This window comes from Myotis nattereri (assembly GCF_964212035.1).
Source record: "Myotis nattereri genome assembly, chromosome: X".
NCBI classification, from domain to species: domain Eukaryota; kingdom Metazoa; phylum Chordata; class Mammalia; order Chiroptera; family Vespertilionidae; genus Myotis; species Myotis nattereri.
This window is the reverse complement of record NC_138078.1, coordinates 137,617,166-137,622,981: the sequence shown is the minus strand read 5'-3', so window position 1 is coordinate 137,622,981 and position 5,816 is coordinate 137,617,166.

Here is a 5,816-nt window from a genome sequence, read left to right as displayed (position 1 = left end):
TGGCTGGAGCTGGAACCTCCTGTCAACCTGAGAGGCCCAAGTCAGGAAGAGAGCAAGTGGTCATGAACCAGGGACTTCCAAGGGTTCACAGTAGGGGTAATGTGGGGCATCCCTGTTGTGGTGTCCAGGGTCCCTCAGTCTTCCCTTTGCATGTTCACCTGGACTTGGGGCAAGACCCGGGTCCTCCCCTCTGCCACATATGTCATTCCCCTGAATTCCAAGGGCTGACATCAGGTCTGGGCTTCTGCGGTTCCTCTCTGCATGGTCATCCACCATAGGGCCTCCCAACACTTCGGGAAGGCAGACTTCTGTGGACTCCCCTCCAGTTAGGGTTCCTGGATTCCCCCAGTCCTCCCTGGGGGTCCTCACCTTGACTGTTCCCTCTGCCCACCTGAGACCCTGCTCCTTACACCGAACCCCAGAGCCTGTCAGACCCGGATGCAATAGTCAGGAAAAGCACCTTGACTCTGGGCAGTGCTTCTGCATCCCTTCTGTGGACCTGAGTGAGGCCTCACATAATTTACCAAGTTTCCAGTCTCCCTCTGACCTGCATGCGGAAGTCAGGAGACACCTCACAGGGTCATCTGACATGGACTCCTCCATGGCTAATATCAGGGGAGGCCCTTTATGGGTTCCCCTAAATTGTGGGGTCCTGGTCCCCATCTTCTCTTCTTCAGCGGACTTGTGGCACTGCTCCTTACCCTGAAACCCAGTCTCTCACACCTGATGCAGAAGTCACCCCATCCTGTAGTACCCCGCCCACTCTGGTCCTCCCCGGACTGAGGATTCTGAGGTCCAGGGCCTCCAGTCTCCCTCAGGGACCACAACTTGACAGCGGCAGGACCTGGGGGCCCCCTCTGCTGCCTGAAGCCCTGCTCCTTCTACCAAAGCCCCCAGTGTCTCTCAGACCCAATGCAGAAATCACAAAGCACAATGTGTGAGATCACCCCTCCCCCACCCCAGGAGGCCTGCCTGATAGACACCCTTGTGGGGTCCAGGCCCCCCCAGTCTCGCTCAGGTTCCCACACTGACGCCGGGCAGGTCCGGACCCCCTCTGCCGACCTGAGATGCTGCTCTGACACGGAGCCGCCCGAGGGTCTCAGAGCACGAGGACCCGGAAGTCAGTCCTGACCACTCGTGGTCATCCCGCGCCTTGGGGCTCCCGGGACTGACGGCTCTGGACCCAGAGTCACCATGTCCTCCCCACGGCCTCACCATGAGGCCTGCAGGTCCTAGGACCCTCCCTCTGTGAACCGCGAGGCCGGACCCCCACACGGAGGCCCTCACCCCCGAGACCCCAGGGGAGGCCTGTGGGCATACCTACCCAGGGCTCCCAACTCGGGCTGAACTAGCTCCCCGGGTACCTCCGCCTGGTCCTCACCCTGATCCCAGGCAGAGCCTGGGCCCCGCCGACCTGAGGAGGCTCCCCTCAGCGCCTGTACCGTCTACCGACCCGAAGCCGGCCTCCCAAAGATGGCGCTCAGCTCCCTCAGACTTCTCAGGCGGAAGTCCATGAGTCAGTGACATCACTTCCGGAAACCAATTGTGTGGTCACCCAGGACTGTTGACAGGGGCGGAGTTCTGCTCCTTTGTGCCCCGCCCGCCCCTTCTGGTCCCTATCTGGGCTGAATGGCCTGGGCCACCACCCTGTGCTGACCTGGGTCTGTGCCCCGCAGGCCAAGTGCCCTGAGACAAACCTGTGGAGGAACTACCTCTGCCGACCCATGCTGAGCCTTACCCAGGACTGATAGCAGCACAGACTGGGTTCAAGGCACCCACTGTTTGGAGTGTGGTATCCTCCTTCCACACAACCCATGCACAGTGGGAGAGTGCCTGGGACCTTTCCCTTCTGCTGAACTGGGAGTGAATACTGCAGGCCTTGCCCTCCATCTCTCTGAGACCTCCAAGGTGGACTTTAAGACACACCACGTTGACTATCGAGCCCAGTGTGCCAGTTGTGCCAGCAGACACTAAGCCAGCCGGTCCCTGTGTTTACTGGGGTGGGAAGTACCATCATCCTGCCTCAAGACCCACACTTTATTTACCAGTGTTGCCTGGCAACCCTCCCACGTTGCCCTGAATCCAGAACCTTCAGGACAGTTCCCTCGCCTCCCTTTTCCACTCCTAAGGTAGAAGTCTGGAAGCAACGCAAATCCACAGGCCTACCATGAGGCTTGCAGGTGCTGCTGGCAAGTACAGGCACACTGCGGACACTTATGGCCCTGGCCAAGCCTCAGGCATGCATACTTCAAGGTGTGCTAGGCGGCTTCCTCAGTCCTCAGACCACGAGAACCCGGAAGTCAGTCCTCACCACTCTTGGTCATCCCGCGCTTTCCGGCTCCCGGGACTGACTGCTCTGGCCCAGAGTCACCTTGTCCTCCCCACGCCCTCACCATGAGTCCTGCAGGTCCTGGGACCCTGCCCATGGGTAGGAGACCCAGCCAGAGAGAAAGGGAGGGGATGCAGAGGTGCTGGGCACAGGGACTGTCAGGACACTGGATTGGGAAGAGAGTGCACAGGTGGCAGCTTTAATGTCCTCAGAGCCTGGTCTTTGAGATTGGGTGTGTTTTCATAAACACGAGGACAGAATAGCTGATATCAGGTTCATGGACTTTAAAGACAGGAGGGGAAAGACAAGCAGAGTGGGGGTGCTCATGTCGAGTGTGGTAACGAGGCCCAGGCCCTATGATGATGATGTGTAGCCACCGGTTCTGACTATCCTCTTAATGGGCAGGTACTCACAGCCCTATGGAGACTGAGCTCCGCCAGGTACTAGGACCCGGCTGAATCCGCAGGCTGTGTTTCTGCTCCTGTGACTGCACAGCTCTGAGGAGGTACGACCCCCTTCCCCAGGTACAAGGAAGAGAGGCAAGAACAGCGGGTGAGGTAGTCAGGGCCCAAGATCATGGGCCATATTTTGATCCCTAGGTGCCACCTTCGCAACTGTAGAATGTGGTGGCAATGGCACTGCCCACCCAGTTATTTGAGGCTTGAATTCTAGGATCCGTGGATCATGCCCATCCCAGGGCCTGATAGGGGCATGCTGTGTGGGTTCTAGTGCCAATTGTTCCTGGTCCTGCTATTCCTGTCTCTAGGCTGCAGTGGGGACCAGGTGTGCCTGCTGAGAGTGGATAGTATTGGTGCAGCCAGGGAATGGAGGAGGGTGGCTCCCAAAGTGATCTAGTGTAGACACCTGGCTGGAGGATCTGAGCTCGCACAGGGGTATCCCAGGGCCCAGCTGAGGTTTGATTATAAGGATTTACAATCAGGAGCCTTGGAAGAGGGACCAGGGTGCATGGGGACTGTAGCACCTTGGGGTGAAAAGAGGAGGGAGCTGACAGTCTTGGAGGAGGGGGGAAGAAACAAAACCCAGGAGGGTCTTTGCTGGGAGAGGACTAGAACCCACTCACCCGGTGTGAAGCCAAAGCTCCCGTTCTCCCACATCTGTGCTCCCCTGGTCTCAGTGACCTTCTTTGTGGAACTGAACACACCCTGTCCTGAGTGCCTCTCCTTACCTGTCGCCACCTTCTTCCTTGAGCTCCCTAAAGACTCCATCTGATGGACGAGGCATCTGCATCACCAGCCCTTTCCATGGGGCCTGGCAGCTGAGTGCATGGGGATAGGAAGAAGGAGCCAACACTCTCTGCTCTCCCACCATCCCTGTCAGTGGGGTCAGAAATATGGGAGAGGAGTGAGCGCTGGCAAGGCCTGACACCCTGAGAGCTGCTCACACTCCTCCAAGAATACCCTCAAGGACCTTGCTCAGGAGTTTGGGGCTTGTTTTCTTTTGAAGCTGTGGAGATGGGGCTGTAGTTTGTGTAAGCAGCACACCTTCAAAGGGGCAACAAGGGGCCCAGGCTTGGGTTCCGTGGGCCGAGTTCCTATGATTTGGGTGAACCCTTCTGTCTATATTGAGTCTCAGTTCCTGTTGGTGATCTGAGAGGCAGGAACAGGTTCAAGTTTTCATGTGGCGTTGTCTATGTGTTGTGTTTTTTTTTTGTTTGTTTGTTTAGTGTGAGTGTGTGTGTTTTTTTTACTGTTCTGAAAACCAGACTATGTTTTTATTTTTATTTATTTTTTATTTTTCCCTCCTCTCCATTACTTTTTTTTTAATTGCTTAAAGTATTACTCAGGGTATTACATATGTGTCCTTATTTTCCCCCCTCCCTTGACAGGCCCCTAGCCTCCCCTCTCCCCCAATATCTTATGTCCATTGGTTATGCTTATATGCATGCATACAAGTCCTTTGCTTGATCTCTTACCCCCTCCTCCTGCCCCCCAACCCTCCCCGGCCTTCCTACTGCAGTTTGACAATCTGTTTGAGGCAGCTCTGCCTCTGTATCTATTATTGTTCAAAAGTTTATAATGGTCTCTATTATCCAGGAATGAGTGAGATCATGTGGTATTTTTCCTTCATTGGCTGGCTTATTTCACTTCGCATAATGCTCTCCAGTTCCATCCATGCCATTGCAAATGGTAAGAGTTCCTTCCTTTTTACAGCAGCATAGTATTCCATCGTGTAGATGTACCACCGTTTTCTAATCCATTCATCTACTGATGGGCACTTAGGCTGTTTCCAGATCTTAGCTATGGTGAATTGTGCTGCTATGAACATAGGGGTGCATCTATCCTTTCTGATTGGTGTTTCTGGTTTCTTGGGATATATACCTAGAAGTGGGATCACAGGGTCAGATGGGAGTTCCATTTTCAGTTTCTTGAGGAAACTCCATACTGTCTTCCATAGTGGCTGCACCAGTCTGCATTCCCACCAGCGGTGCACAAGTGTTCCTTTTTCTCCACATCCTCTCCAGCAGTTGTCGTTTGTTGATTTGTTGATGATAGCCAGTCTGACAGGTGTGAGATGGTGCCTCATTGTTGTTTTGATTTGCATCTCTCGGATGATTAGTGACTTTGAGCATGTTTTCATATGTCTCTTGGCTTTCTGAATGTCCTCTTTTGAAAGGTGTCTATTTAGGTCCTTTGCCCATTGTTTGATTGGATTGTTTAACTTTCTTTTGTTAAGTTGTATGAGTTCCATATAAATTTTGGAGATTAGGCCCTTATCAGATATGACATTGGCAAATATGTTTTCCCACACAGTGGGTTTTCTTGTTTTTTTGTTGATGGTTTCTTTTGCTGTGCAGAAGCTTTTTATTTGATGTAGTCCCATTTGTTCATTTTCTCTTTAGTTTCAAGTGCCCTAGGAGCTGTATCAGTGAAGAAATTGCTTCGGCATATGTCTGAGATTTTGTTGCCTTTGGATTCTTCTAGAATTTTTATGGTTTCCTGTCGTACATTTAAGTCCTTTATCCATTTTGAGTTTATTTTTGTGTACGGTGTAAGTTGGTGGTCTAGTTTCATTTTCTTGCATATATCCGTCCAATTTTCCCAACACCATTTATTGAAGAGACTATCTTGGCTCCATTGTATGTTCTTGCCTCCTTTGTCAAATATTAATTGAGCATATTGGTTCGGGGTGATTTCTGGGCTCTCTATTCTATTCCATTGATCTATATGCCTGTTCTTGTGCCAGTACCAGGCAGTTTTGAGAACAGTGGCTTTGGAATACAGCTTGATATCTGGTATTGAGATCCCACCAACTTGGTTCTTTTTCAGGATTGCTGCAGCTATTCGGGGTCTTTTTTTTTTTTATTCCAGATGAATATTTGGAGAGTTCGTTCTAGATCTGTGAAGTATGCCGTTGGTATTTTAATGGGAAGTGTGTTGAATTTATAGGTTGCTTTGGGTAGTATGGACATTTTAGTGATGTTGATTCTTCCAATCCATGAACATGGTATGTTCTTCCATCTGTTTAT